Here is a 22,041-nt window from a genome sequence, read left to right as displayed (position 1 = left end):
GGGGATCTTTTCCTCATCTCATCAGAAGCCTTGTGTCAGCCAGCTGCCTCCTGCCCTGTGCCCGGTCGCTCTCTGCAGGTTTGCAGAGAAGCTTCAGTCTACTTTTTGTCTGCTAGGGGTGTCCCCTCGAGGCAAGTAGATTTGATATTTAAAAAGTACAGAGTTGACCAAGAATGGCCTGTTGGGGATGTACTGTACTTACTAACATGCTGCCTGCCCCGCCCACGACATCTGGGGCTGCTGGCTGTTTTTGGCTTGTGCCAGCCACCTGGGACTTTGCATATCAAAAATATGTTTAGCTGTTTGGTCCCTTGGACCTTGGAGGCCACCAGGAAATCGGGTAAAATACCACTTTCATAGTGTCCCTGCCTTGCTCAAGAATACTCAGTGTAATAGTTTTCTGTTTCTGTTGCAACAAATTATCCTTAAACCTAGCTGCTTAAATATAACAATAAATATTTATCATTTTGCACTGTTGCTCTCAGTTAGGAATTTTGGAGCGGCTCAGTTGGGGGGTTCTGGCCTTATGAAAGTGTGTCCTCAAGCAGTGTGGACAACCAAAGCTATAGGCTGAGCCCCCAATCTTGGGGTTTGTTCATATGAATATTAACCCCACGAAGGATAGGTCAACACCACTTCAAATTAGGTCTAAGAGTCACTCCCAAGAGAACCTCTTTTGTTGCTCAGATGTGGACTCTCTCTCTCCAGCCAACACAACAAGCAAACTCACTGCCCACCCCCTGTTTATGTGGGACGTGACTCTCAGGAGTGTGGGCCTTCCTGGCAATGTGGGACAGAAATCCTAGAATGAGCTGAGACTCAGCATCAAAGTATTGAGAAATCCTTCTTGACCAAAAGGGGGAAGAGCGAAATGAGACAAAATAAAGTGTCAATGGCTGAGAGCTTCCAAAAAGAGTTGAGCGATAATCCTGGAGATTATTCTTATGTATCAAATAGATATCACCTTGTTAGTCAAGATGTAATGGAGAGGCTGGAGGGAACTGCCTGAAAATGTAGAGCTGTGTTCCAGTAGCCACGTTTCTTGAAGATGATTGTATAATGATATAGCTTTCACAGTGTGACTGTGTGATTGTGAAAACCTTGTGTCTGATGTTTCTTTTATCTGCTTTATCACCATACAGATATGATGAGAAACATATGGAATAAAAATAAATAATGGGGGAACAAATGTTAAAATAAACTTAGATTGAAATGCTAGTGATCAGTGAAAGGGAGGGGTAAGGGGTATGGTATGTATAAATTTTTTTTTCTCTTGTCTTTTTCTTTCTTTTTCTGAATAGATGCAAATGTTCTAAGAGATGATCATGATGATGAATATGCAACTATGTGATGATATTGTGAATTACTGATTATATATGTAGAACAGAATGATCATCTGTTCAGAATGTGTTTCTTGTCATATTTTTTAAAAAAATTCAAAAATTAATAAAAAAGTTTTAAAAAAAGAAAGTGAGTCCTTATTACTTAGCAGTGGAAGCAGATCCATGAGCAAATATAATAACTATGACTTATGTTACCAGCTTTAGTTATAAACGTGGTCACAAAATATTAGGAAATATACTTTAAAAGCAAAAAGTGACAAAGTATAATGTAGGATGAGCGTATCCAACCTATCTTAACAAACAAACCCCTCTAGTTACGTTCCCTATTTTGTCCTCCTCCTGACCAACTCTTTACCCAACAAATAACCATTTCCTTGAATTGTGTTTTTATTGTTTCCAAGCATGTCTGTATCCTTAAGCAACTTATAGTATTGCCTTGCAGGCTTTAACTACATGTAAATTATATTGTACTGGCATATATTTTTTTGCAATTTGCTTTTTTACCCAACATGACATTTCTACATGTAAATACTCTTGTTCATCCATTTTCACTGCTGTATAGTATTCCATTGCATGGTTCTGTAATTTATTTATATCATTCTCTTGTTTGTTGTTACTTAGGTTGTTTATGCTTTATTTCAAATTCAATGCAGGAGCTCTGCCTGCTCTAATTAGTAGAAAGTCTCCAAAATGTCCTCCTTGAGGTGCTACATTGCTGCCCTTCCCCTCAAATGTTTAAGAATCTTAATGACTTTCTTAGGCTTTAGTGATCAGTTTGCTTAAGTGTTCAATCAAATACAAAGAAATATTACTTAGCCCTGAAAAGGAATGAAGTTCTGATACATGTGACAACATTGATGAACCTTGAAAGCATCATGTTAAATGAAATAAGTCAGACACAAAAAAAGACAAATATTGTATTATTCCAGTTATATGAAATAACTAGAATAAGCAAATTCGGAGAGTCAGAAAGTAGATTAGGGCTGGAGACTGGGAGTAGGGGTGGGGTGTTATTGTTTTATTGGGACAGGCTTTTGGTTTAGGGTGATGTGCAGTTTGAAGCTATTATATACCCCAGATAAGGTCATGTTTTTTTAATCCATTTTTGAAGGTAAAGAACTATTGTGGGTGGGAAGTTTTGATTAGGTAATTTCAATTGAGATATGACCTGCCTCATTCAAGGTGGGTCTTAAGGGGTTTTACTGGAGTCCTTTATAAGATGATAAAATGCATACAGTAGCTAAGAGATGAAACTCGGATGAAAACCCCAAAGAAGCTAAGAGAGAACCCACAGAAAACAGAGAGGAAGCCACTGAAGCCAGAAACTGAAAGCAGTGAAACCCAGGAGAGAAGGACCAGCAGACACTGGCCATGTGCCTTCAATGTGACGAAAGTATCCCAGATGCCAGTAGACTATCTCCAGAGCCTGGGTATCTTTGTGTTGATGCCTTGAGTTGAACATTTTCACAACCTGGAGCTGTAAATTGTTAAGTTAATAAATGCCCATTGTAAAAGCCAACTCATTTCTGAGTATATTGCATTCCAGCAGCTTTAGCAAACCAAAACAGGTGATGAAAAGATTTTGGTAATTGATGATGCTGATGGTAGCAGGACATTGTGGATGTAATTAATGCCACTTAAAAATAGTTAAAATGGGAAATTTTGTATCATGTATTACCACAATAAAAAAAAGAATTGTGCATTTTACCAAATCCATGCTATATGAAAATTGCTTTAAAAAATTACAGCAGCCAAAAAAAAAGAGTCCACTCACTTGCTCCTTGGTTGCTCTTGCTTCTGTGATGGTAACATGGTGTCACTGCTCAAACCTTGTTCCACATGGTCTTTTGTGCCCCTATTTTCTGACATGGTGGCACTTTCAGAAGAGCAGCCAAGCTTGTGAGCATGAACTGAAGAGCTGTGACGTGAGGTCTGAACCTAGGGTGAGGTTCATGGAGGTCGTCTCTTCTGAGCACAGGGACAGAGCCTCCCTGCCCAGTGTCCCTCTGCCTGAGAGAGCACTGATGCAGATATACTGATGAGCAGCCATGACATTAGACACCCTGTGAGGTTGGAATTCTGCTGCCAAGGCCTGTAGAAGCACAGCCTTTGATGAGTGCATTAGCCCAAGAAGTGGCTTAATTTTTCAATGGTGGGCTCAGCCTCTGCATTTCACTTTCCTCATCTGTGAAGAGTGAATTATACCACTTACCCTGTACACTCCTCAGGGTGCAGAAAATGATTGCCCCTGACTGTTTGCCTGGCAGCAGCATCATCGAGTCTGAGCTCCCAACCCCTATATACCCTGCCTCCCTGCCCTACCATTAGCACTACCCATTACCAAAGCTCCCTTCCATAATTCCTGCCTGGGCTTCCCTGTTAGGCAGCTGATTGATCCAGAAAGAACCGCTCCGGTGGACGGCATGGCCAAAGCATTGGACTTGGAATGAGAAGATGGGCTTAGGCCCCACTTCTTCCCCGTCAGGCTGTGTGATCTTCTTCCTGCCCCTTAACCTCTCTGAGCATCTGTAAACTTGGGAAATCACCCCCCTCTCTTTTGATCTGCTGTGAGGCCAACATGAGAAGGGTCCAAGAAAGTGGAAAAGGTAGGGAGAGGAGAAGGGTCCTCTCAACTTTAGAACACATTCTATTGCTGAACAACTCTGACTTAATGAACATCTGAGTCAGGTCCTGCTTCCCCACAACTCTCTGGAGCTCTGTCTGTGAGCTCCGTGGAATGGATGCTGTCCAGACTTTCACAAATTCAAAGACTCTCAGCATGCTGAAAATATTTCTACTGAGTCTTTCCTTCTCTAGGAAAACTTCTCTAGATCCTTCAAAATTGACTTTTAGGGCCTTAGTTTCCATGGAACAAAAGAACATTGCAGGGGTACATGGGTGGTTCAGTGGTAGAACGCTCATCTTTCATGCGGGAGACCCAGATTTGATTCCTGGACCATGTACCTAAAAAAAGAACATTGCTGAGGAAGATAAACTGCTTGCAAAAGAATGAAGTGTGGTATAGTTCTAAGGCAATGGCATTGTTGATGAGACCAGGTATTATGGTCACTTTGGTGAGAGTGACAACCTCCCTTATTGGGGGTAAAGGTCACTGATGACTTCATGTCCCTAAAACCAGGGAACACTTTTGGTCCTCATCTAATCCGATTTCTCATACTTCTTAAACCTCACTTTTCTCTTAGCTCCTGTAACATACCTCACTTTGGCTCCTATTTCACCGGCAGCTCCTTCTCAGTCTCATTTGCTGGCTTTTCTTCTTCAAATCAGCCCTTAAATATTATGATTTCCAGGGACGTGTTCTAGGCTCTCTGTACTTCTCCTGCCTCACAACATCTGGAAAGCTCATGTAAGTTCATCTTCTCTGAAGTTCAATTCCATTTCTAGGCTGGTGATTTCCAAAGTCCTCCCATCCAGACGTCTCTCCTGAGCTCTGGCTCTCTAGCTCCAATGTGCATGTCTGTGTGCATGTCACTCTCCGTGAATCCAAAGCAACCTGCCGTCCTTCATGGAACCCCAAACCTCCTCCTGCTCCTCTGTTCCCCTGCCGCTGTGAAAGGCACCACCAGTCACGTGGTGGGAACCCCATGCCAGAAACCGGGGACTCATTCTTCCCTTCTTTCTCACCTTCGATCTCACGGTTGCCGCCGGTTTTCTCCCTTCCCGTGGCTGCTACTTCTGTCTAGACCGTCAACAGCTCCTTTATTGCCGTTTCTTTTCACCTAGACGCTCAGTCTCCTGTGTGGCTGGTTCCTTTTCTGCATACGCCAACGAGGTCTCCTTAAAGCCCAGTCAGACCACAGGGCTTTCGGGTGGGATTGTTCCCTCTCCACCAAAAACTCAGCTCTACAGACACCAAGGAAGGAACGGGGAGCACAGAAGTGCAGAACTAGCCTCAAATCTGGGAATACCTGGGGAGGAAGAAGGGGGCCCTAACTGCATGGAGAAGCAGAGCTGGGGCCGCGGGGAGCGCCAGCCTCCTCAAGGAGTAAGTGTGGCTTCAGCGATTTCCTCTCCCACACGTTGCTGAGGGGCGTCACTGTCTGGCTGTGGCAGCTGTGAGACAGAAAACTCCTGTGCCCCTCACATTAGCACAGCACTTGAAGCCCAAATGAGAAGTGAGAGGTGTAAGGATTGGAAGGGAAGAGATAAAGCTGTCGTTATTCACAGAGAAAACCAACTACATTAGCAGCCTTTTTTTTTTTTTTTTAGAACTAATAAAAGAACTCGGTGAGATTACCAGACACAAGAGCAACTTCTAAAAATGACAGCTGTGTCTTCGCACTAGCAAAAACTGATCATAATAAAATATAGCAAAAGATAAGATGCCACTCACAGTAGCCATGGAAACTAGATATGCAAGGAATGAGTCTATCAAGAAACTAACAAGTGCCTTACAGAATAAAAAACATGAATTCAATTAAAGAACGAAATGTGATTTTGAAAGAAATGGGGAGATACTCCATACTCATGATAAAATAATGTAATAGTGTAAAGACGTCAATTCTTTCCTAATTATAAAGTCAGTGTGATTTCCATCAGCATTTCAGATGAATATGTTGAGAAGCTTTACAAACTTATTCTGAAATTAATGTGTTTAAAGGTCCACAAGTCAAGACTTGTCTCCTTGATATTAGGGCATATTACAAAGTCACAGCAGCAGAAGAAAGTCTGGTTCTGATGGAAGGGCAGGTAATTAGAGCAATAGAATAATATCGAGAGCTCAGAGGCAGACCACACATACACAGGAATTTAATATAGAATAAGTGTGGTGCCCAGATAAATGGGAAAGGTCCCACTGATTGGTAGATGGCTTTGGAAAGCTGGCTTATTATACTTATCAGAGTACAAATAGAGCCCAACTTTACCTGGAATACAATAGTGGATTCTAGATAAATTAGAGACTTAATGTCAAAGTTAAACTACAAGGTGGATAGAAGACAATATAGGGGAACTCTTTTGCAACCTAGGTCAAGGAGAACTTCTTAAACAAGATCCCCAAAGCACAATGCATAATATGAAAAATGGAGGAATTTGATTTTTGAATCAAAATATGGATTTGTAATCAGTGAAGGATAGATCAGTGGTTCTCAATTGGGGGCAACTTTGTTTGGAGACATTTTCGCTTGTCACAACCAGGGGGAGGGGTGCATGCAGTGTGGGGAGCCATGGATGCTGCTAAACATCCTACAACCTGTATGACAGCCCCACATTGCAGAGGATATTTTATCTGGCCAAAACGTGCCATGGTTGAGAAACCCTGGTATAGAAAAATGACTTATACAGACACCACATCTAAACCTAATAAATGACTAAAATCTAGGATATACAAGAACTCTTGTAAACTGTTAGAAAAAAGTAGGAGACTCAATAGAACACTGAGCAAAGCATAAAAACAAGCAATTTGCAGAAGAGGAATCCCAATGGCTCATAAACATATAAAGAGGTACTCACACTCATTACAACTTAGATAAATGCAGTTTAACACAACAGTGAATTGTTACATTACACTCACCAGACTGGCAAAAATGGGAAGGTTGGACCATGCCAAGTGTTTGCAGGGATGTGGGGAAACAGGCAGCCTTGTACACCAGTGGTGGGGGTGTAGACTGGTGCTGTGATTTTGGAGAAGATCCAGACCGAAGGCTCCAGAATCTTCTCTGTAGAATCACATCCCCGAGACACTTCCACACAGGCCCACACAAACGTGCTCAAGCATATTTGGCTCAACCTCCTGTTTGGCAGCTGGATGATGGATACCCCCAAGGCCTGTCACTAGGAGAGACGGTAAAAAAATATGGTCTAACACATGATGAAATATTACCCAGCTGTCAGACTCCGTGAACTAGATGTATTCAGAGCTGTGCTCTAGGTACTATTTATTTTTTAGTACCCTCCTACCCAAACCTCCATAGGTAATTATTTTAAGTGGTTTGACACTTAGACACACACACACACACACACACACACACACACACACACACACACACACACACAGTGGTGAAGGAATATAAAGAGGAATAAAAAAATAAAGAGGGCAGGAGGGACCTTCTAGGATGCTGGTTATATTCTGTTTCTTGAGCTAAATGCTGGTTTCCCAGGTGCGTTTATTTAGCGAAAATTTATTGGCTGTTCACTCAGGTTTTGTGCACTCCTGTGTAGGTGTGGTGTCCTTTGAAGAAAGTTTTAACAGTCGTTGAATCATAGCGACTGCTCTTTTGGCCTTTACTGAAATGTTCATATGGGTTTTCTTATTTTGATATTTTACTGTGTTATTTTACATTAATAGATTATCTGAAGGGATATCCTTGTGGCACTATTTGATCATGAGATATACTTTATACATTGCTGCATTCAAAATGCAAGCATCTTATCTAATATTTTAAAGAGTCTGTGGCCAGATTTAAATCAGTCTTACATTTTATTGTTCAGTGCCATCCCTATCATGTTTAAGTATTGAGGTTATAATAGCTATACAAAATAAGATCGGTCATTTTAGTTTTTTGTTCTAGTCTGTGAAACAATTGTTGTCACCTCATTTTATGTGTGCCTAGAAGGCTTAGTGAAGCTGAACAGTAAAACTCTGTTGCTTCAAATAGAATGTATATTGAGGGGGGAGATGGGGGGGATGTTCTTAAAGGCAAATGATGAACAACACTGGGGATGTGTCTTCTGCCTCCAAGGCCCAATTTCCACCCTCTCAGAACATATGACACACACCCTCTCAGAACCAGTGAAGCAGGCAGATCATGCTGCTCCCTGCTCCAGCTCCCCAGCGCTGCCCCTTTGCCCTCCTCACCATGGCCTTTTAGTTCTGGCCCTGGAGGCCTTGAGCCCTGCTCACACCCAGCTGGGCCCCGTTCCAGGTTCAGGGCTCTCATCATGGAAAGAATTCAGGGACAAGGGAGGGCCTGTACGAGTAAGTAGTGGCGTTTATTAAAGAGAGAGAGAGTACACATTAAAGAATCTGATACAGACCTGCTAAAGGCAGAGACACCCCTCCAGTTTGCTTAGAGGGAGGTTTTGCAGCAGAAATTCTCCATCTCAACGTTTGGACACCAGGTGTATACTTTCTTCCAGGAGGATATAACTATCCGTGCTTGTGAAGCTCTGACACATACTCAAAATTTGTTTTGGGGCAGATGTCTAGCCATCTTTATTACCCCATGCTTTTTTTTTTTTTTTGGTTAAAATTTTTTTTTAATTTAATTTAATTTATTTTTTTAAATACTCAAAACAAACAAACGCAAACATTCCTATTTTGATCATCCCGTTCTACATATATAATCAGTAATTCACAGTATCATCACACAGTTGCATATTCATCATGATGATCATTTCTTGGAACACTTGCATCTATTCAAAGAGATAAAACGAAAACAGAAAAAAAAATTATACATACAATACCCCTTAACCCCATGATTTTGTTATTAACTAAGAGCCTGCTTCCGGCCTATGACCTTACAAGCTTTATGGTTTGGGGCTTCAGGGCTTTAGGGGAAATTTTCATCCTATGAAATTTGCAGCTATGCATTAACTCCTTTGGAGCTGGATAGGAACCAGTAATGACAGCCCCATGCCCTGGTCTATCCTGCTGAACCTGAAGCTGGAAAAGCTGTTCAAACGCACATGCTTCTATCTCATTCCTGGGCTTTTGTTTGGAACACCACTCCTCCTCCCATACCCTGGCCTGGCCTCCTCCTCCTCCTCCTTCAGCTCCCAGACCAGATCAGGCTCTGGGGCACCAATCAGACTCTGGGATGAATGATAATCTGACTCCTGGGGGAGTTTCCCATATACTTGGATCATGGGAGCCCTTTCCCCCTAATTAAACATGCGAAGAAATGGGAGCCAGCCTTTGAGTTGAAGGCCAAACCCTTTTGAGAAGATGATGACTTCCAAAATTGTATCTAAGACGCCACACTAAAAAAGTTCTTCTTCCATAGGAGATGGAATTGGGTGTCTGAAGAAATGCACTTCCTCCCCCTTTTGAGGGCAGTTGCTTCCCTGCTGATCTGGGGTTGGCCATCATAGGCTCCATCTTTCTTTTTATTTCCAACATCAATTTTTTTTTCATGGATTGTGCTTTGCATCTTGTATCTAAATAGTCATCACCAAACTCAAGGTCATTTAGATTTTCTCCTGTGTTGTCCTCTAGGTATAGAATAGTTTGCATTTTACATTTAGGTCTATGAGCCATCTTGAGTTAATTTTTGTGAAAGATGTGTCTAAATTCATCTCTTTTTTTTCCAATCATTTTTCTCTTTCCTTTAAATTTTTTTTTTAAATAAATAGACACTCTTTTCACTCCTAAGATAGGGTTTAAAGACTCTAATTTCAGGTACTACCTCCCCTCCATTCTTTTTCCCTTCATCAGACCTGTTTGAAAAGGTATTTAACTCTTCTTTGAGTCCCACTGGCATTCATCTTTGTGATACAGCCTGATGGCCTCTGGGTCCTTAGAGATTATCATCCCCTTGCCACACTGTCTACCCAGGGAAATCGAGACCCAGATTGTGGAAGAGGCTTGTCCAAGTGCATCTCCATACTGGGGACAGAGGCAGGTGGTCTTACAATAGGGTGGAGATTCTTCTAGCAGTGTGTGGTCTAGGCTGGCTGGAGTGCCAGACCTTCCCATGGGCTGCATCTTCCCTCTTTCATGCCTCATTTGCCATCCTGGTCCCTCAGACGGGCTGTCTCCTTATGTTTTACTGCTTCATCTGTCCAGTCTTTGAGTGCCTCTTCTTCTGAATATCCTACTAGTTATACTTTATGAGGTTTTTGCCCTTTGCTGCCTCTCTTCCCTTCCCCTTTCCCCTTCCTTTCCCTTTTCTACTTTCTTCTGTTCTCTGACTTTCTCATATCTTTTGTTCTAGCCTAATTTTAGGGGACATCCCTGTTTTTTCTCCTTCCTGACCTCCATCTCTCATCTCTGGCTACTTCCTAGATTTTTCTACCTGGATTTCCTACTGTTAGCACGGTGTCTCTTTTCTTCTCCTTCTGGCTGGAAAACTCTTGCACACTCCAGACTTCCCTATTTACATCCTCAGCAATGCCCTCCCCTGACTTGCTCTGCTTTGAAACTTCTGAGCCATCTGACCTACTACTCCTTCCCTCTGGACTAGAGAAGGGTGTACTGGCTGCAGCCTTAGGGAGTGGCTGCCAAACTTGGTTCAAAAGTTAAAAAAGCACAGCTCCTCTAGCCACAGGATTTGAATACATGGCAGGAGTTGCCTCTGTGAGTCACGGCTAATGAAACCACACGCCCCCCCACCTCTACTGTTTTTCTTGGAATCAGGTGTGTGGGCGTGAGCAGCCTCTCACGAAGACCTCTGAAGTGTGGCACCCTGAAAGGAGGATAACCCCTATGGAACACTTCGCAGTTTACAAACATTTTCACATACCTTGACTCCTTTCTACCTTGCCACAACACTGTGAAGTAGGTCTTATTATTTCCAGGTGAGAGGTTCTGAAAATACAAGGTCATTGTGTGTAGTTGGCCAAGCGTGTATGCAAAACCTAATCTTCGTACTTGCGAATGGATGAAAGAACATGCATTGGGTGCCTCTCTTTGCCAGACTCTTGTCATTTGTCATCTCAATACCGGAGGGGTTTTGAAGTTCAACTAAGTGGGATGATTTACTAGGGCTCTTCAACTGGTGAGTACAGCCAAGTGGGTCCGAACCCATGATTCTGACTCCAAAGCCAAAGAATGCATGATTCTGTGAACTACACTGGCCTTCCAAGTCTCAGGTTTCCCATGATCTGGAGGGATGTCGAGGTCAGAGCATATGGCTGTGGGTGTTGAGCTGTGTTTGCAACCCTGCTGCAATGGCTCCTACCATCACCCTCACCTTTGACTCCACACTGAGTGCTTCCTATACGCCAGGCTCTGTGCAGGCATACTGTATACCTGACTTTGGATCTCATAGCCATTGTGGGGAGTGGGGTTTTTATCCTTAGGGAATGGGGCTGGTGAGACAACCAAATTGGTGCCCACAAGGTGGCAACTGTCCTGGCCAGATCTCCATGCTGGGGGTCTGGCGGGCCTCAGCTCTGTGAGCCCAGAAACCCCTGTCAGCCCCGTGAGGATGAGGATAACCTGCCCTTGGCTGGGAACTGCCTCTGTGCTGGACATAGGCTCGGTGCTGCCCATGCCCTGTGCTGTTCCTCCCACAGCAGCCCTGCACGCTGAAAATGGAGGCTCAGGAAGGTTCCCTGACCTTGTCCAGGAGAACACAGCTCATAGGCATGAGAGGTAGAATCTAAGCCCAGTTTTGCCTGTCTTAAGAACTCAAAGTCACACCAGTAAAGCCAGAGAAACTGGTGCCTTTCTTTCTCTGTTAACCTGATACCCAGGGATCAATTTGCAATGATAAATATGCTCCACAAGTGATACATACAGCTCGGGGAGCCTAGAAGAGGGCATTTTGTTCCCTGCAGCCATGTCAGGAGGTTACTTCTGATGCAGGAATCAGAGCAAAGAAAGTGAAAACTGTTTTTTCTTTCATGAGCCCATAAGGCATAGTTGTTAAGAGAACACACTGTCGAGTCAGCTTACAGAGGTCCAAATTCAAGCTCTATCATGGAGAAATGACTTCAAGTTGACCTGATGAGCCATTAAAAAAAATCTGAAATTCTGTCGTGAGGAAGAGGGGCCAGGAGAGATCACATCTGCTGAGTACCTGCTATGTGCCCACTATTGAGCCGCATCCTGGGCTGGGGCTTCCTAAGGAGCATCATCATTTAGGACTGACTAGAGCACTGGCTTTGGAGTCCCACTGCCTAGATTCCTGTTCCTCTTTCCCATTTCCTAGCTGCATGGCCTCAGGTGAATTAGGTACCATCTTGGGGCCTTAGTTTCCTCCTCTGTAACCCAGATGTGCTTCAGAACTGAGATTTTCCAAAGGGAATAGGAATGCATATCACATGTAACATCCCTCCCTGGTGTGGTCTTGGGCAATCTCAGAAATCAAACACCTTAACATTTCTGTACAAAATGTATAATATGCACTCCAGGTGGGTTAAGTATTATGTATAAAGAGATTATGCATGGTCAGTGAGGTTTGTTCATAAAAAGAATTTGCTCCAAACTTATAGAAAGACTTGGAATTTTCAGAGCTCTTTGGATTTTGAAATAATGGATGAGGGACTATAGATGTCATCCCCATCTCCTGGTGGTGACTAAATGAGATATTATGCATGGAAACATGTATTAATTTCCTATTACTGTTGAAACAAATTCCACAAACTTAGTGGTTAAAATGACGCAATCTATTATCTTACACTTCTGTAGGTTACAAGTTTGTGCACGTCTCTCTAAACTAAAGTTAATGCGTCAGCTGGGCTGCATTCATTTCTGGAGGTGCTAGAGAAGAATCTATTTCTTGGTCTTTTCCAGCGTCTAGAGGCTACCTACATTCCTTAGCTACTGGCCCCCCTTCTCCACCATTGAAATATTGCTTCTCTCTGAGTATTCTTCTGTAGTCACAGCTCCCTCTGGCCTCAGCCAGGAAAAGTTGTTGGCATTTAAGAACCAATGTGATTAGGCTGGGTGCACCCAGATAATCCAGAATAATTCTCCTTTTCAAGTCCTTAATTTACATCTGTAAAGTTCCTTTTGCCATGTGTTCTAGTTTGCTAGCTGCCAAAATGTAATATACCAGAAACAGAATGGCTTTTAAAAAGGGGAATTTAATAAGTTGCTAGTTTACAGTTCTAAGGCCAAGAAAATGTCCCAAATAAAACAAGTCTATAGAAATGTCCAGTATAAGGCATCCACAGAAAGATACCTTGGTTCAAGAAGGCTGATGACATTCAGGGTTTCTCTCTTGGTTGGAAGGGCACATAGTGATGTCTGCTAGCTTTCTCTTCTGGCTTCTTGTTTCATGAAGATCCCCAGGAGGTGTTTTCCTTCTTCATCTCCAAAAGTCACTGGTTGATAGACTCTCTGCTTCATGGTTCTGTGCTGTTCTGAAGCTTTCTCCAAAATACTTCTTCTTTTATAGGGTTCCAGTAAACTAATCAAGACTCAGTGGAGACACATCTCTGCCTAATCAAGTTTAATACCCACACTTGGTTGAGTCACATCTCTGTAGAGATAATCTAATTAAAGCTTCAAATGTACAGTGCTAAATAGGGATTAGAAGAAACCATAGCTCCCAGAAGGTTAATTAGGATTAAAACATGGCTTTTCTAGGGTACATAAATCCCTTAAAACCAGTACACTATGTAAGGGAGCATATTTATAGGTTTCAGGGATTAACATGTGTACATCTTTGGGGAATCATCCTTTTGCCTACCATAAGTGCTTAGCATGATAAGGGCTCAGTAAGTGTTAGCTATGATCATCTCATGTAGCTGCAACAGTGACTTGGAGAGGCAGATATTATTATCCTGCCTTATTTCTGTCACTGTCTAGTTAAGTGACCTCAGGCTGACTATTTATCATTTCTGAGTCTCATTTTCTTCCTTTATATAATGGGAGATAATAGTCCCTGTCTTATGGTGGTGTTTGTGGTGCTTAAGTGAAATAATATACCATTGTCTGGTATGTGGTAAATGCCCAATAGAAATGATCTGTAATAATAACAACAACAGTGAAGGACATTGACATACAGAGACACAGGCCATTGAATGTTGCATCCTCTGCTGCAGACATAGGCTTGTGACCCCAAACTTTGTGCTTTCTCTAGGAGAGGTTGTGGCTCCACGGGGAAGAGCAAAGACCATCGTGTTGATTGCCCAGGAAGCAGATTTCAGCTCAATAAAAGAAATATCTATCAGTCGAATTGTCTAGCACAGGAAAGGTTCCTCTGTGCAGAGGTGAGTCTTCTTCCCTAGGTGTTTCAGTCCCTTCTTCCAACCCAAGAGTCTGTGAGTTTAGCAGAGGAGCAGGAAGCTAGGAGATGGTCATCAGGATGCATTTTGCCAGCTTCTTGATCTCACCCTGCAGGAGAGGGGGAAGTAGAGGGGAAGCTTGCTTCATGGGAGGGCTTCTGGGAGATAGGCTTCTTGCTTTGCCTTGCTTTCATCCTTCTTTTCTCAGGAAACCAGTCTTTGGCAGAGGCCATTGGAGTTTCCCAACATAGGACCAGAATGATAGAGATGTAGAGATGAGAGGGCCTGCTAGGTCATCAGGCCTCACCCCTGAATTTACAGATGAGGAAACTGAGGCCCAGAGAAGTGCAGGGATTTGCCTGAGTGGGAGGAGATATGGGACTTGAATTCAGGTCTCATGGCTTCTGGGACATGTTACTACATCTTCCATCCCTCCCTCTTACAGACATATGCTGTGCCAGATGCTCCCTTTCCAGCAGGGAAAAGACAGCCATGTGCCCCCCACTTTCAAGGGATTTCCTCGCCTGCCAGCTCCTCTGCAGTGGCCTGCTGCCAATGGCTCCAAAATGCCGATCCCCTTTCAGCCTTGGGGCCTTTGTCTCTACTGTTCCCTCCACCCAGAGCAGCTTCTCCCTGCTCAGTGCACATTTGACTCCCCATCCTTCCTGTCGTAACTGTCTCCTCTAAGGGAGGGCTTTCTCAGCACCATACCAGGGTCACAACTGTCTCCTTGTTCTTTCTCTTGGGACACTCTTTTTTTCCTTTGTTTCCTTCTTTCACCATGGGACACCTTGCTTGCATGGCTTTGCTTGGGTATTGTCCACACTGCCCAGGCTCTAAGCCCAACAAGGGGCAGGGACCCTGTCATTGTATTCACCATGGTGTCTGCAAGGGCTCTGCACGCAAATACCTGGTGATTGGATGATTAACAAAGGGCCATGCAAGCAAATAGGTAATCACAAATTGTAGCAACTGCAAGGAGGGAAGTTTACAGGGCACCCTAGGCCACTATACGGGTGCTGGGTGGGGATGGAGTGGTGGTGTAAGGGTCATGGGGGAGGCACCATGACACTGCGGGGTGATAACTGGGTGTTGAATCCTCTGAGAACCTTCCCTGACATCCCAGACCAGGGCAGGCTACCCTGCCTTATGTCTCGATCGCTCCCTACACTCTTTCTTGACAGCACTTATTACAGTTGTAAACATTGGTGCAATTCAAAGTTTTTCTTTATTTGTTTTAAATCTGCAAATACACGCTCTCCTCCAAACACACCCTCTGATTAGTTTTTTTTCTTTGTATGCTGTATGGTGGGGGTCACATTTCATTCTTTTTCCATGTGACAATCCCATTATTGCAGCACCATTTGCTGATTTTTTTTTTTGAGAGGGGAGTGCATGGGCTGGGAATTGAACCCGGGTCTCCCGCATGGCAGGCAAGAATTCTACCACTGAACTTGCACTTGCCCCCCTCACCCCTCAATTAGATTTTTAAAAGCTATCTGTTTTGTGTTGTCCTCTCCTTGAGAGTAGGGACGGTGTCTGTCAACCTTTGTACCCAAGAACCTGGCACATGCTATGTGTCCTACAAACAGCTGTAGAATGACAGGATGATGTTTTCTCCATCACACGTCTATGAGCTTATTGGCAGCAGCTCTGTGATTCACAGGGTCAGAAGGGTCAGAGTGCTTGAGTTCATTTCCTCCATTTGCCTCTTGCTAGTTGAAATATTACCTTAGGAAAGTTACTTAATACCTTGAAGCATTAGTTTACACATCAGTGAAACGGGGTCACTGTGGCACTCCTTTTCGGTGACATGAGGACAGATGGCACACATGCTGCCTGTCCAGGAGCCCCGCTCAGTGCTGACCCAGAGCAGATTCTCCTGAAAGCTAGCTTTTGTTATTATTTTTCCTGTGGTTTTCAGACTGAGCTCCAGGCTGGAAAATGTGCACAGTTCAGGCTGAGTAAATGAATTTCAAGGGGGTTAAATGATGACTAAAAGGGTTTAAAGGTTAGGTGGTGGGCATTCAGGGTGAAACTGCAGAGAGTTCACTTGGGATGAGGATAAAGAAGGGACCCTCACATTACTTTTGCTAAGTTATCCCGTGCTTAAAAACAGTACCGATGTCTCAGTGACTTGCAACAATCAGCTTGTGTTTGCTCACCCTGTGGACCAGCCTGGCTCTGCTCCACGTGCTTTCTTCATTCTGGGACCCAGGCTGAGGGGGCCGTTCATTGGGGATGTGCTGTCCTGTGGCAGAAGGAAGAGGAAAGGAATGGCTCCCAAAGCCCCATTCCTATGTCTCCACCACTCACATCCCATCCAGTCACATGGCCAAGCCTGATGTTAGGGGTGGGGTGGGGTGGGTCGGACGCAGCGGTAGGGACCATACCATCTTGCATCCACACTGTGGACCACAAAGCGTTGGTTGGGGATGGATAGACTTTTTACAGGAAGGGCAGCCACTAATTGGGAATGATGATTGTTGGCTATTGAATCATGTCTCCCCATGAAGACATATTCAAGTCTTAATCCTTGTTCTTCAGTCTGCAAACCCATTTGGAAATAAGACCTTGTAAAATGTTCATGTTAGTTAAGATGTGGACGCATTTGTGAATAGGAACTTGGGAGATTTTATTTAGACGAGGCCAGTTTGAATCAGGGTGGTCCTTAATCCATATGCCTGGAGTTCTTATAAGGCAGAAGAAATCTGGATACAAACAGAAAAGGCCACAGGAGGAGTCAAAGGAGAACAGAGTGCCTTGTGATGGAGGCAGAAATGCTATCAGAAGAGTCCTAAGGATTTTGGCAAGCCAACCTCAGAATGTTACAGATGCTCGGAGAACACAGGGGGGTAATTGTAAAGAACTTAACTTTGTTTTGCAGCTTCAAAAACCATGAGAAAATGAATTCCCGTTGGTCATTTATGAAAAACTTACCGCTAACATCACATTCATTGGTGAAAGTGTTAAAGCTTTCCTCCTAAGATAACGTATGAATTAAGGATGCTTGCTTCCACCGCTGCTATTCAAAATTATATTAGAAGTTCTTGCCAGAGCAATTAGGTGAGAAAAAGAAATAAAAGGTATCCAAAATGAAAAGGAAGAAGCAAAACTATCTCTATTTGCAGATGACATGACACTATATAAAGAAAACCCAAAGGAATCCATAAGAAAACCATTAGAGTTAATAAATGAATTCAGCAAAGTGGCAGAGTATAAGATCAACACCCAAAAATAGGTGTTTTCCTATACACTAGCAATGAACAACTGTAACTGAGAAATTAGGATTTAAGGGATGATTTTGATTACTGAATCATTATATAGATATTTCTCTTTGCTTTCTGGTATATTAGAATAGACAGAGGAAATACCTGAAATCTCTAAATTGGAATCCAGCTGCCTTGATCTCTGGTAATGGTTGTATAGCCCTTATCTTCTGCCCCTGTGTTTGCAAAAACCCTTTGACTAACCTTCATTTGTCCCGGTTATCCAGTTTTTCAACTCTAGAGTCTTGTAATCACCAAAGACAAGCCATAACGCTTATTAATGAAGGGTCTTGGGTCAACCCAGAACTAACCCACTCTAAATCCAAAGTTATCTTGATAACCGAGACTAGATCTAAACCAAATGTGCCTGCCTGATGTGCACAGTAGCTTAGACTTAAACCTATAAGTCACCTATATCTCATTCCACCATTTTCTTACATAGATTCTGTGACTAAGCCTGTAATCAATCTATGCATGTTCAATAATCAGATCACCTCTAATTACATCATCTGGGGCCATTGTGCTTTTATCCTAAACCCTGCCCATCTTTCTCTCTTAATAAAACTCAGAATTAATGCAATCTGAGGAGAAAGATTTTGGGTCAATAGGCTATCTGCTCTGCTACTATGCACCTAGTAATAAACTTTTTCTTTCTTTGAAACGCTGGTGTCTCAGGAATTGGTAACTGAGTGCATTGGGTAAAAGAATCCATGGTCTTTGTCTGGTAGCACAACTTGAAGAAGAAGTTAAGAAAACAAATCCATTTACAAGAGCTTTTAAAAGAGTAAAATATATAGGAATAAATTTAACTAAGGATAAAAAGATGTGAAAGCTACAAAGCACTGCTGAAATAAATTAAAGAAAACCTAAATAAAAGGCAATACATTCCATGTTCATGAGTTGGAAGAATTAACGTTGCTAATATGTCAATAATTCCCAAAGCAACATGCAAATTCAATATAATCCATAAAAAGTTCCAGCAGCTTGTTTTTGCAGAAATGGAAAAAACTGATCCTCAAATTTATGTGGAACTGCAAGGGGCCTTGAGTAGCCAAAGCAATCTTGAAAAAGAAGAACAGGGTTGGAAGACTTACACTCCCTGATTTTCAATTGTATTACAGAGTGACAGTGATCAAGACTGTGGTACTGGTACAAATATAGACAAATAGATCAGTGAACCAGAATTGAAAGTCCAGATATAGACTGAAACATCTATTGCTAATTGATTTTTTTTTCGCATGGGCAGGCACTGGAAATCAAACCCGGGTCTCCAGCATGGCAGGTGAGAATTCTGCCACTGAACCACTGTGGCACTGCCCTGTTGCTAATTGATTTTTGACAAAGATGCTAAATACATGCAGTGGGGAATGAATAGTCACTTCAACAAATGGTGTTGGGAAAACTGGATATCTGCATGCAGAATAATGAAGTTTGATCCCTACATCAAACCATATACAAAAATCAATTAAGGGGGGCGGGCCGCGGTGGCTCAGCGGGCAAAGTGCTTGCCTGCTATGCCGGAGGACCTCGGTTCGATTCCCGGCCCCAGCCCATGTAACAAAAACGGAGAAACAGAATACAATAAAACAAGAAAATGTTTAAAAATGTTTCCCTTTCTTCCTTCCTTCCTTCCTTCTATCCTTCCTTCCTTCTCTCTGTCTTTCCTTTAAAAAAAAAAAAAAAAAAAAAAATCAATTAAGGGCGGGTCACGATGGTTCAGCAGGCAGAGTTCTTGTCTGCCATGTTGGAGACCCAGGTTCAATTCCTGGTGCCTGCCTATGAGGGAAAAAAAAAAGAATTAATGGCTGTGCGATGGTGGCTTGTGGCAGAATTTTTGCCTGCCATGCTGGAGACCTGGGTTTGATTCCTGGTGCCTGCCCATGAAAAAAAATTATACTGCATATAATAAGTAAAAAATAAAAAAACAGAAAAAATCAATTAAACAGGAATCAAGGACCTAAGTATAAGAGTTAAAACTATAAAATCTTAAAAGATAAAACAAGGACTAATCTTCACGGCCTTGAATTTAGCAATGAATTCTTAGATACAGCAAAAGCATGAGCAACAAAAGAAAAAGTAGATATATTTGATTACATCAAAATTAGAAACTTTTGTACTTTCAAGAAAATTATCAAGGAAGTGAAAAGACAACCTTTAGAAATAGAAAAATAGTTGCAAGCTGCAACTTGGATAAGGGTTTAATATCCAGAATATAAATAAATTTTATAATGCAACAACAAAAAGACAAAAAATCCAATTGAAAAGTAGGCAAAAGACTTGAAAAGACATTTTTCCCCAAAAGATATACAAATGGCCGATAAATATATGAAAAGATGCCCAACATCATTAGCAATTAGAGAAATGCAAATTAAAACCACAATGAGCTATCACAAGGATGGCTGCTATTAAAAAATTGGAAAATAACAAATATTGGAGAGGATGCAAAGGAATTGGAACCCTAAAGCATTATTGATGGGAATGTAAAATTCTACAGCCGCTATGGGAAGTAATATGGTAGCTTCTCAAAAAGTTAAATATAGGATTACCATTTGATCTGGCAATCCAATATTGTCGCAAGTATAATTCACAATAATCAAAAGGTGGAAACTACACAAGTACCTATCAACAAATGAATGGATGAGCAAAATGAGGCACACACACAGTGGAATATTATGCAGCCATAAGAAAAATGAAGCTCTGAGACATGCGGCAACATGCAAGTATCTTGAAAACACTGTAGCTCAGTGATATAAGCAAGACCTATACACTAAAAAACTTTATGTATTAGTCATGGTTCTCTAGAGAAACAGAGCCAACAGGAGATATCTGTAAATATGAGATTTATAAAAGTGTCTCACACACCCATGGGAATGCAAAAGTCCAAAATCTGTACAGCAGACCGCGAGTCCAGCAATTCCAATGAAGGTCTTTGATGAAATCCACAGGAGAGGCTCTCTGGCTGAAGAAATGAAAATTCTCTCTTCTCCCTTAAAAATTTTCAACTGATTGGATTCTCTCCTTGCATACCCTTATATACCCTTAGTTGATTGTAGATGTAAACAGCCACAGATTCAATCAACTGACTTTTGATTTAATAAACCAGACGTCTGGTATATCAACCAGCCACAGAATATCCTTGCAGTAATGGTTAGACCAGTGCTTGCCTGACCAGACAACCAGGCACCATCACCTGGTCAATTTGACACCTGAACCTAATCATTGCACTGTATGATATCACTTATCAGAAATGGTTAGAAATAGCAAATTCACAGAGATAGAAAAGAGATTGAAAATTACCGGGGATGAAGGGCATGGGGGAAGGGAAATTGTGTGCTTTGTAAAAAAAGAAAAAAAGTAACAATACAAGAAAAGAGAAAAACATAAAGAAATAATATATAAAAAAGAAAAATATCAGCCAATTTAAAAAGTAAATACATTCCTGTTGTTGAAGCCAATCTCCTCTTTGGTATTTGTCATAGCAGCCCTGGCAACTAAGACAATGATAGAACTGATCACCCTCTTTTCTTAGAGTTTCAGTTATTTTTGCGTCCTTCTCCCTTGCTCACACTGATTCCCCACCCACGAGCTGGAGCCATCACACCAGGAATTTGTGGGGGGGCTGTCAGCTAGAAGTAGATGCAATGAGTTGTCAGGGAGGCTCTCTTGCTCTGTCGAATTGGTCCACAGACCAAAACCTTTAAATCCTCCCATTATTGTAGTGCTAGTTATGGCAGTGTAAAGCTAGAAACACCCTAAATTTCCAGCAATAGAGGAAGGCTAAGTGAACAGTGATTTGCTCAGGCAATGGGATTCTAAACCACAGATAAATTCAATGAGCTACAGCTATATATTAAATGGGAGGAATCTCCAAGGACATAATGGTGAGTGGGAAAAGCAGCTATAGGATGATCCCAATAATTGAAAAAAAAAAACCAAAGCATGCAGAATCTGGTACAACAAATATTCATAGCAGCGCTGTTCACAATATCCAAAAGGCACAAACAATCCAAATGTTCATCAACCCATGAATGTCCATCAACCCATGAATGTATAAACAAAATGTGACATATCCATACACTGGGATAGGATTCATACAATGCAATATCACCCAGGTTACAACATGGGGAACACATTGAAAACATTATGCTAAGTAAAACAAAAGCCAGTCACAGAAGACACACTATATGACTCCATTTATGTGAAATGTCCAAAATAGACAAATGCATAGAGGCAGAAATCAGTTTAATAGTTGTCAGGAAATTGGGGGCGATGGAAAGGGGGAAATGCTTAATGGGTTCAGGGTTCATTTTAGGGTATTGAAAATGTTCTGGAATTAAATGGTGGTGTCAGTTGTTTAACCTTGTGAATACACTAAATGCCACTGAATTGTATACTTGAAAGCAGTAAATTTTACATTATGTGTAATTCACCACAATAAAAAAAATGTGTGTGTGTGTGTATATATGTATATATATAGTGTGTGTGTGTGTGAATAAAAAAATTGCATGGGGTCTATGTTTACCAGTGTCAGGACGGTATTTATCTCTGGGGAAGGAGGAAAGGAAATGGGA

General features: G+C 42.1%; 1 long non-coding RNA gene across 4 annotated transcripts in view; it reads left to right on the top strand.

Moving 5' to 3' along the window:
- LOC143669184 (uncharacterized) overlaps window positions 1-22,041 on the top strand; it is a 95,372-nt gene that overhangs the window by 34,671 nt on the left and 38,660 nt on the right. For 3 of the 4 annotated variants that reach the window (XR_013168771.1, XR_013168772.1, XR_013168770.1), the window contains exon 2: window positions 14,057-14,186. This is a non-coding gene — a long non-coding RNA (uncharacterized LOC143669184). Of the gene's footprint in view, window positions 1-14,056; window positions 14,187-14,646; window positions 15,461-22,041 lie in introns of those variants that run through there. The other variant, XR_013168773.1, reaches the window with a different exon arrangement.

The sequence above is a fragment of the Tamandua tetradactyla genome, chromosome 2, assembly GCF_023851605.1.
Source record: "Tamandua tetradactyla isolate mTamTet1 chromosome 2, mTamTet1.pri, whole genome shotgun sequence".
Lineage (NCBI taxonomy): Eukaryota > Metazoa > Chordata > Mammalia > Pilosa > Myrmecophagidae > Tamandua > Tamandua tetradactyla.
Note: the sequence above shows the minus strand (reverse complement) of the source record. Positions and strands in the feature narration are given on the sequence as shown.